At 46.9% G+C, this 10,964-nt stretch overlaps 1 protein-coding gene across 1 annotated transcript in view; it reads left to right on the forward strand.

Annotated features, from left to right (window-relative positions):
* Positions 1-2,599, forward strand: part of LOC135094935 (calsyntenin-1-like) — a 60,091-nt gene extending 57,492 nt beyond the window's left edge. Inside the window, 1 exon segment of the mRNA XM_063995449.1 lies at positions 1-2,599. This exon segment is cut by the window's left edge and continues 239 nt beyond it. The gene's annotated coding sequence lies outside the window, so the exon portion shown is untranslated.
* Positions 2,600-10,964: the final 8,365 nt, after the last annotated feature.

Raw genomic sequence — 10,964 nt, forward strand, 5'->3', positions numbered from 1 at the left:
CTCCGTCTGTCTCTAACCAACGCTGATGTGGTGTTTGTGGGCTGTGGTTGTGGTGTGGTGGTGTGGTGGAGGGTGCAGGATGGATTGCACTGGGTACTGGTCTGTTCTCTCAGCCGTTCATCTCGCTCACAGTTTGCAGTAAGATTTTTCAAACCATTTTTCATTTTACGTTTCTCCCAAAATGTTGAAGTGTTGATGCTAATTTATTGCTTGGTGTAGATTTGGGAGGTGATGTAATTCGGTTAATCAGTCAGTGAACTGGTCAGTGGAATGAATTAGTCAGTTAATTAGTTAATCAGTGAATCAGTCAGCCATTCAGATATATTGTCTATTCCCAAATCAAGTCAATAAATCAATATAGTCCAATTAATCACCAGTTATACAAGCCAGTGAGTGAGTCAGTGAGTCAATCCATCCATCCAGCAGCACCCATGCACCTCGCCACACACACACACACACACAGCCACAGAGCAACGCGTGACAAGACCAGCGACGGCGCCGAGGAGGATGGCAAGGCTGATGGCAGGGTCGGCAGAGGTGACGGCGGCAATGGTGGTGGTGGCAGAGTCGCCGCTGCTGGTTATCAATTCCTAAAGTCAAGTGGTGGCATTTTGTAATCAGCTTTGGTGTCCTACAAAACACGTACACACGATGGCGTCATCATACCTATGTACGTACACTCCACACTAGGCGCGGCTCACGGCGGCGGCGACACCAGTCCTAGAGTCACAAAGTGGGTCGCTACACACACACAGACATAAACACGTACATGCACACGTACACACACAGGGTCCCCTCGCCATGTAGGACAGAAGGAGTCAGGAGCAGTAGGAGTGTTTAGTGCAGGCCAGCCCCGCCACGGCCTGCAAGGCGGTGGCGGCGGTGCAGGTCAGAGCGAGGGCCGTTAACATATCTCAACCTGCCTCTATGATTTGGTATCGTTACGTTGTAGCTTAAGAACAAATCTAGGAAAGGTGTATGTACTTATACTAGTGTACGTGTAGTCAGTCAGTCAGTCACGGTGAACTGTTTAGTCACAAGCTATGTAAAAAAAAAATATACAATAATTTTGCTAATCTTAATCTTTCTAAGGTGCCACCCGTAGGCTGCGGCGGAGCGGTGGTGGTGTGGCGGCGCGTGGCGCGGCGCGGCACGGCAGTGGCGGCGCGTCCCGGCTGGCGGCCACGCTCCCAAGGTGTATTATTAATCATTCACGATATTTATGTATAGCGCCGGCACGCAGCAGCAGCAGCAGCAGCAGCAGTGAGTGGCGCAGGCGACACAGCGGCGCCCCACGGCCTTAGTACTGAGGGCAGGACGCGGCGCGGCGGTGTGGCCCTCAGGTACCCGCCACCCTCACCCCGCCCGCCTCCCGCCGCCCCGCCCCGCCCCGCCAGGCCACTGCCACGCCGCCTCACTCAGAACTAACACATATCACGGCTTTTAGGTTACTCGCATTTTGTTACTCGTTTGGTTAGGTTACTTTTACTGGTTGGCTGTACGTGTCCCTCGCGAACCCCGCGCCCCGGGCAGCCCCGCGCAGGCCGGGGCCAGGACGGGACGCGGCGGAGGCGAGGCTGGCCGCGGCGGGGCGTGGCGGCCCAGCACCGAAGCGCCCCCCCACAGGCCAGCCCTGCCCCTCCTCCCCCCCAGAGCGGTAGACGCCATTGCTGACATGTCTGTATAAAGGTGATGGTGCAGCTGTACATTTTGGACTCGCTTCTTGTCCCGCGGTGTGACTCGAGCCAAACTGGTTGGTGTTGTGTTGGTGTGCGCAGGACACACCAGCGCCCCGCTGCTGCACCCTGCCCCCCCACCCCACCCCCTGCCCCATCGCGGCCGCCTCCTCCAGGGAGCGACGCCCCCGCCACGCGGCACGTCCCACCTCACCCATCGCCTCGCCTGGGCCTCACCACCCCGAGATGTAACCATTGCCACGCCGCCAGGGCCTGGAGGAGGCTCCCCTGCCCCCCTTTTGTAAATTCACTCTGTACAATGCGTCCCCCCTTTCCCCTCACCCTCCTGCTGCCCCTTCACGCCCCCCCTACCCTTGGCACCATTGTACTGTATACACACCCACCAGGATGTCACCACCACGCTGTTAGATGATAACAATCAAAAGAGTCATCCTGCGCCTCCTGGACCGTCGCCCGGGGACATGCGGCGTCGCGCGAGCGTCCCCCCACACCCCCCAACCCCTCACTTTCCACCCCTCACCCCAGGGCTCCGTCAGTGTCACGGCCGCGGCAGGCAGCTGACGGTGCCGGGCCGCCCCTCCCCGCCCCGCCTGGTCATGCTTCGCCACGGGCGTGGTAGGGCAGGGTGGGGCGGGCGGGGCGGGGCCCGGCAGTAGCAGGGGGAGCAGCGCCCCCTTGACTGTAACATTCCGTTGTAGGTCACGTGTTTATATCAAGTGTTTGATGAATGATAGACTTAATAACGACCGGGATATATATATATAAAGAAATAACTATATATACATACATACATACACACATACATACATACATACATACATTCACGTACACACACACACACACACACACACACACACACACACACACACACACACACACACACACACACACACACACATAAATGCATACGTACATACATACATACATTGACATGCCATATACATGTATCTATTTTTTGTTGTGTTGTGGTTAGCGAGGCGGCCGCTCGTCCCTTCCCGAGGGAGGGCGGTGGCGGCGCCTGGCGGCCCCGCCTCCTGCAGCAGACCTTGAGTTCTCATCTTGGCAGCTCTGTGCTTCTTGCTTCTGCTTTGTGGTCTGAGATCCGCTTTTAGTTTAGGGTACGACAGTTCTGTTAGACTTACCAAGACTGGGAATCATGATAGGTTTATTTTGATACCTCACAAAGCAAGATTTGCCAGGATTTTTGTAATGCAGCAGCAGCAGCAGCAGCAGCAGTTTGTGAAGGTCACCAGGTGGTGCGTGGTGCGGCGCGGGGCGGGACACACCAGGCTGGGGCAGCGCGGGGCAGTCGGGGGTACCCGCTTCCCCAGCAATACTTACCCGACATATCACGACGGACGGACAGCAGCAGCGGCCCCTCGGCGCCCGCACCCGACACCGCCCCGCCCCGCCCCGTCCCGCGCCACGCAGCAGCTCCCACATGGCCCGGCGCCTCGCTCCTCCCCTCGCCTGCCCCAGACTTTTCCCCCAGGCCCCGTAGCGGCCGTCTGATACTCGTGGCTGGGCTGGGCGGGGCGGGGCGGGGGGCGCCGGGCCCCACACGCAGGGTTGGGATGGCGCTGGCCGCGGGGTGTAGGACGTCTGCACAAAATCCCTGGCTTATGTAATCCGTCATCAATAAATATTACCTACACCCAAAATGCCTGTCAGTATCCCCCAGCCTCCCTCTGCCTGTACTACTCTCTACCCGTATGCCCGTCTACCCGTCTTGCCTGGTCTCTTCCTGTCTGTCCTGTCTGTCCATCTGCCCTTATCTGTCTATCTGTCCATTCCTGCCTCTGTTTTTTTCCTCCCCTTGTCTTTATTCCTCTTGTTTGTCCTGTCCTCCTCCCGTAGAGAACAAAGACCCAGCGGACGTGTTGGCCTCCCCGAGGCTGACTGTGATCTGCCCGCAGCACTGTCAGATTGAAAGAAGACATGTGGCCCAGGAAAAGTAAAGCCTTCGTGGACTCATGATGACAGAACAAGGACACCATTATGAGAGAGAGAGAGAGAGAGAAACTACAATGGCTAAAGATCCAATAAATAAGCCAGTTAAAGCACAGTTAAGGACTGAACCACATAATCTCGCACACTGACACATCTACACCATCTCGGCACCATGGTGAGTGTTTCCGTGCCCCTGTAATCCTGCAAGAGTCGTGTCAACACCACGGCGTGTCAGCCAAGCGAATGGCGACGGATGGAGGAAGAGCCACACGAAACTTTGGATCAACGAGCGAGCATCGTGAACCTTGCCTTCGCCACCTGCGCAGCGTCAGTCAACCAGTGCCTCAGCAGCTGCGGAAGGTGATACATCAGCTCGTCTTCTTCACTTGTGACACCGGTATTTGCTTTGATATCATCTTACATTGATGGTGTATCTGTTTATTGGTGTGTTTGCAAGCTTTGCTTCGTTAGGAAGTTTATGAGTGGTTGCGCTAGTGTGTTTGGGAGCTGGTCAGTTTGAGGCAGGTGGCTGTAGAGGAGGGGCGGTAATGGCTGTAGTGGTGGTGGTGGTGGGAAGGGCTCATTAATCGGGGAGGTTCTAAGGAGGGGCGGTGTGGAAGGGAATGGACTAGTGGTCACTGCGTGGTGAGTCAGCTGTGTTTGGTGGTGAAATAGGCGTCAGGAGAGATGGGTGGGAATATGATAGATGGGCGGAGGCGTGATGGGTGTCAGGGAAGGTTGGGCGGGATATGATAGGTGGGTGGAGGCGTGATGGGCGTCAGGAAGGCGGGATGTGACCGCTTCCGGGACGGGGATGCGAGAGAAGTTTGTCATGTCCCTGTGGTGGGTGGAGTCTCTACCTGGCATACACACAGTGGTTCTCTTTGTGTTTTAAATAGCCAATTACAGATACTCTAATGGTTATGAAATGCTAATATTTCCGCCAGAACAGGACGAGCCGTGAACAGGAACAAGAGGAAGAGCAGAGCGGACCATAACCCAGCCTAGCAGAGCGGAACCAAGAGGAGGGAGAGCGGAGTGTGGTCAACATCGCCGGGAAGTGAGTAAAGCAGTCAAATGCAGTTAACCTCCACACTCCCAAGACACCACCGTAAAGTTACTTGACTTTTGTAATGGATAGAGCTACACAGTATTTACCATGAATCAGTAAGGCAATAACTTAGATCCGAATTACTACAAATACACTGACTTTCTCCCGCCATTACAGGAAGAAGCCGCATGGGGAGAATAAATGGAAGAGGAAAGAAGACGGGGGTGCAGACAACGCACTGCAGATAAGCAATATTGGAGCATGGAAGATTTAACACCAGTAGTATGATATTGAAGCATCTAACATTAATAACAGTTGTAAGTTCTCCATTTCCCTATTTATTTATTATTTTTCTTCACCATTATAATTGGTATTTACAGTTATGACACTCGAGTGATTTCGATAACACAATTATTCTGACCTCAGAAGACTTGTAATGAACTAGTAACTAATATGACCACTCCATCCATCGCTCGATTATTTTGTCCATGGTTCTACTGAGAAAGCTCTAATCTGGTGTAAGCCTGAGTGATGAAAATGGAAGACGTTTTCTATGCTATCAAAATAATTCAGTCTTTTTATGCATTATATCAGGCTAGAGTTTTCCCAATAGTACATCTCGTTCTAAATAATCCAAACTAGCACATTTTATTAATCTTGAAGTCAAAAAATGATCTGAGTAAGAATAAGTGACTCGTTAGACTATATTAGTGATACTTGATTGCTGGTCGAGGGGTGTGTGTGTGTGTGTGTGTGGCCAAGTTTTTCATGCCGTGATACAAAGCCGTTTGCGTTTTTTTTCCAGAACTGTGAAGGAAAGCGGTGTGTTGCAGGGAACGGTGTTGCCTTCTGTTGGGTGTGACTGGTGATGGAAGAGGAGGAAGGGGACGCGGACCATAAAGTCTTCCCTCACACAGCCTACACCGCCACCCTCCCTGCAGCACAATGCCTCTCTCCACACTCGTAACGCGCCTCGTATCGCAGTCAAGCGCGCACACTGCCTTCCACCGCGCTCTTCCATGCTTGCCGGAGAAGTACAAATGTGCTTGCTTTGACGCGCGCGCGCGCGCGCACACACACACACAGAGAGAGAGAGAGAGTCTGTCTGACAGACTGTCTAGACAGACAGACAGACAGAGAAATACTGCAGGGATTGATTGAGGAACACATACTGAAGGAGAGGAAGAGGAGGCATATGATAAAAAGTTTATTACTTCCTTTATTCAGGTGCATTGGTACAAATTCTCTGCTCATTCACATGTTCTCCGTCTGCCATCCCAAGCTTTTTTTCTCTCTCCTCCTCGAACAAGTCCTCCCTCAAGTATCCAGTTCTTGCAGTTGTCTTGCGTTGTCTGCCAGCATAACAACAACACAGCCATATTTTGTCTTTCAGCATCCGTGTTTGCTCCTCCTCCAATGTTGGTTGGGCCCAGACTGCGGCGGCAGCAGCGGTTTAAACACGGCCTCCACCGCCACCGCTTCCATCCAGCGCGTCTCTTCTCGTCCCGCTCCTGTGTGGAAGAAGGCAGTCTGTTTACTTATGTAATGCACTATATTTCACAATATTTCAATAAATATGTTTCGAGAAATCTAAGTATGTATCATTCCTTAATTCTGTGCAACTTTAGCTTTTGTACATAATTGGCTTGTTTCAGAAATGATGAATATACAAAACATTTTAAGTGTTTCTCTCTATTCAAGACATTTTGAAATAGGAGTGAGAGAGGATATAATTGTTATGTACTAAGTACAGAAAACTTCACATCCTTAAATTTAAATTTGAAAACAGGTACTTTACCTGATAGAGATGCGGACGAGAGTATATGAAACAAAGTCCTGGCGGGGCGGGGCGGTAGTGGCTGTGCTCAGCGACTCCCGTGTTCGGCGCCTCGCGATGACACCAAATGATTTTTTTTTTTCCTGAAAAAAATAAATAAATAAAACGCAAGAAAAAAAAAATAAATAAAAATAAATTTTATTTTATTTAAATAAATAAAAAAAATAAAGCGTGGAAAACCAGTCATATAACGTAATAAAACAAAACACACACACACACACACACACACAGACCGGTAGGCGGGGGAAGCAAGGCAGCGGCGTGGCAAAAATGCTTCGCTGATGCGAGGCGAGGCGAGGGCGAAACACGGCGAAGCGAAAGGTTCGTTCACTCACCTCACCTTCGCTCGAACTGAAATTAAATACAAAAATAACTAATCTGTGATAAAAAAAAAAAATAAATAAATAAATAAAATAAAATAAAATTGCTGCTACTCTTACTAATACTAATACCACTACTAATAATACTAATACCACTACTACTATTGATTCCTACTACACCTGTCAACACTAATAGGTCCACCACCACCACAACCATTTATAATAATAATAATAATAATAATAATAAATAATAATAATCACCACCTTTATTTAATTTTATACCCCCCCCCTTTCATTTAACCAACCACGTTTTATAACCGATATCAAGAAAAGCCATGGGAAGTATCAGTAGACATGAACAGAAGGCACCATTACTATCAGAGCGTGGTAGGGGTCTAGTGGATAGTGACAATCTAGAAGCTGTAATTCCAGTAAACAACCATAACTACCGAACAACCAAGACTAATTCGCTCGTTAACACAAAATACTTTCTAACACACTCTTAATACATTGCCTTAAAACATACTAGATTATCTTATTTCACTATCCTGAAACGCGCTAATACAAATTAATCTACTTACCTTGATCACTACCACCACCAGGAGCACGAGGCTTCTACCCTACCCCTCTGATATCCTGCAGTCAACTGGGCCATACTGCGGAGTGCGGTCCTTCGCGTGGAGACTAGAGAGGTGAGAGTCAACCGAGTGTCTCAAGAAAGTAGTACCAAGTATTTTCCGCTTTTTCTTATAATTTGTGTAATTTTCGTGCATTGTTTTGAAATGAATGGTTACTTGAGTGTTTGATGTGTTTGAAGTTAAGGAATGATGGCGGTCACTTGCTGTTTTGTTGAATTGGGATGTTAATTGATCAGTTAAGTTGTTTTGTTTATTTTGATTTATTTATTTATTCATTATTATTATTATTTTTTTTAGTAATGGTCCAACTTTTGTGTATCGCTTTTATTTAATTTGATTTTTTTGAGCATGTATAGTTAAGGAAGTTTTAGAGATCAATAGCCGTTTTATCAAGTTAATTAATGCTTTAACTATTATTTTCTTTGTTCAATTTTCACGTGTTATGAGTGAAACTTAAGTATTATTATCTATTATTGCTTCTTTTATATTTCATCTGTTTTGAGTAGTTGACGCTTTTGATTAGTTAAACAAATAAATAAGGTTTCAGTAAATTAAACCACCCAACTATCGTACAACAGTTTTAATGATTATCGCACATCATCACCGTCCTCATCATATGTACACCATCTCTTAATACTAATAATTACAAGGATATATCAACAAGTTTTTTTTAATTAACCTTTTTTTTTTATGTGTGTGTGTGTGTGTGTGTGTGTGTGTGTGTGTGTGTGTGTGTGTGTGTGTGTGTGTGTGTGTGTGTACTTTGGCTCACACGAGATTCTCTCTCTCTCTCTCTCTCTCTCTCTCTAATACTGTTCTAATAAACATACTAATCTCTCTCTCTCTCTCTCTCTCTCTCTCTCTCAGTACCAAGTAAACTTAATAATATTGTAAAATGTTATTAATTTACAAATATATATCACATGTTAAGAACGTGTATGTATGTGTGTGTGTGTGTGTGTGTGTGTGTGTGTGTGTGTGTGTGTGTGTGTGTGTGTAGGAACAAGCAGTAACATAACCGTACATAGAAGAAATACACACACATACACACACGTAGCAAACGAATAATAATAATAATAATAATAATAATAATAATAATAATAATAATAATAATAATAATAGCAATAGTAGTAGTAGCAGTAGTAGTGGTGGTAGTAGTATGGGTAGGAATAATGATAATAATAATAATAATAATAATAATAATAATAATAATAATAATAATAATAATAACAGTAATAAATAAATAAATAAATAATAATAATAATAATAATAACAACAACAATAATTTACCATATTTTTCACTATACAAATCCCCGAAAAAAAATATATAAAATAATAATAATAAGTACCCCGTACTCTCACTATAGGAATAATTGAGTTTACCATTTAACCTATTCACCTAGTACGTTTTCTTTAACTCTTTGGCTCCGTAAGTATCATTGGCAAAGAAACTAAGATCATAATCATCACAAACGAAAGATGTCATGCCCACGAAACTTGAGCTGTCATGGCGGGCGTTTGGTATTCTGACACACATCAACACTTTCACACTCAAAATATTCACCCAAAGCCCACGCCAGCCGGCCAGCTAGCCCCCCCATCTTATCCGTGGGCATGGCATGGGTTGGTTTATACTGATATGCACAGTTTCAGGCCCCTGTCTTTCACGCCTAGCCCCGTATTAAGACAAGGGAGTGGAGTGTACAATACTTTTCATGCGCGGTACGATAGTTTTGGTATAATGTTAAATAGTTCTTGTGTTTGGTAGGATATAAAAAGATATGCTCGGCTATGTGTATTTGTATTATGATTTTATGTAGTAAATTGTATGTTTTCTTTTTTTTTCTTTTTTTTATATTTATTCTTTCTCTTCCTGCTCTTTTTTTTCCAGTCTTATCCTTATTTTTTTTCTTTACTGTATTTTTTCATTTATATTCATAAACTCTCTCTCTCTCTCTCTCTCTCTCTCTCTCTCTCTCTCTCTCAAACCCAGATACAATACAGCATACAATTAAATGTACAAAGAAAATGTCAAAATTCTGAACCCCAAAAATATACTTCCACACATTTCTCTCGTATATAAATTTTCCCCACTGAAAGTATAACAACACACATACATACATACACACACAGCCTATACACAAACACACACACACACACACACACAAAATACTTACACACATGTACGTATACTTCATCTGTGTGTGTGTGTGTGCGTGTGTGTATGTGTGTACGTTTGATTGCTGTGTGTATATATTCTTGCCTACATACACACAGGCTGAGGAATACACGGGCATATAGGGGCGGGGCGGGGCGGGGCGGGGCGGGGCAAGGGGAAGACTCCAGTTTGTTAGAATGTTTACAAATCTCGAATTTCTCTTAAATTACAAAAGTTAGTCAGAGAATTTTTCATTTTCTTAACTTATTAAAAAAAAAAAAATATATATATATACTGAGAGTGATTAATGCAGGAAGAAAGAGAAGTAAGAAGAGAGGAGAGGAGAGGAGGGGGGGAGCAATAAAAGGGGTGAGGTGGGGCTGAGCTATGGTGGGTGGGGTTTTTGGGGTGAAATGTTGTGTTAGGTTAGGCGTAGTAGTAGTAGTAGTAGTAGTAGTAGTAGTAGTAGTAGTAGTAGTAGTAGTTGTGGTGGTTGTGATGGTGGTGGTGGTGGTGGGGGTTAGGTTATGTGGGGGTTTTCTCGATGGAGTTAAAATATTGTGGTTTGTGGGGTTTACTTGATGTTAGGGTTCTGATGGGGTTCAGGGAGGTGTGTTGGGGTTCATATGATGTTAAGGGTTCAAATACTGGAGTTTTCTGAAGTACTTTGAGGTTTCCATGAGGTCTGGCTTACAATAGTTTTTTTTCTGCAGATGAGACGGAAGAAGACTCAATAATCTGGGGTTTTCATGGTGTTTCCAGCAACGATATCAATTCTGGAAGTTCTCTACATACATTTCAGGTTGTTCCAGGGCGGGGCGGGGCGGGGCGGTCACTGTCCTCCGGATGCAATTCTTGTCAGTATCTGATGAACACGTGAATTTAGGTCTTGGTCTTGGCGCGGGGAGAGACCACCACCACCACCACCACTTCTCACCCTTGGTCGCACACGGGGGCTCTCCAGCCTACCTCGTGCATGCCCCAGAGTCCCGTGCCCCAGCTGCCCCACATGACCTGTCTCCGGCTCCCCCGTGGCCTCTAGGGAGTCTGGGGGCCATGGGCGGGGGGAGTGTGCGGGGGGGAGCCTGGGGGATAGCCACTGGGGGTGTGTGGCCGGGGTGATTTGGGTGATGGGGGTGCACGGCCATATTTGCGTGCTGGGGTTTACAGGGCTCCATTCAAATGCCACTTCCACTTGCATTAGTCTATCCTGGGTGGGGCTGGCCGGGGCGTGGCTGGGTGGGGCGTGGCCAGCCTGTGGGGGTCCATCCGAGTTGATGCTATCGTAGAAGCTGCTGCAGGAGGCCGGGGGG

Source organism: Scylla paramamosain, chromosome 47 (genome assembly GCF_035594125.1).
Source record: "Scylla paramamosain isolate STU-SP2022 chromosome 47, ASM3559412v1, whole genome shotgun sequence".
Classification (NCBI taxonomy): domain Eukaryota; kingdom Metazoa; phylum Arthropoda; class Malacostraca; order Decapoda; family Portunidae; genus Scylla; species Scylla paramamosain.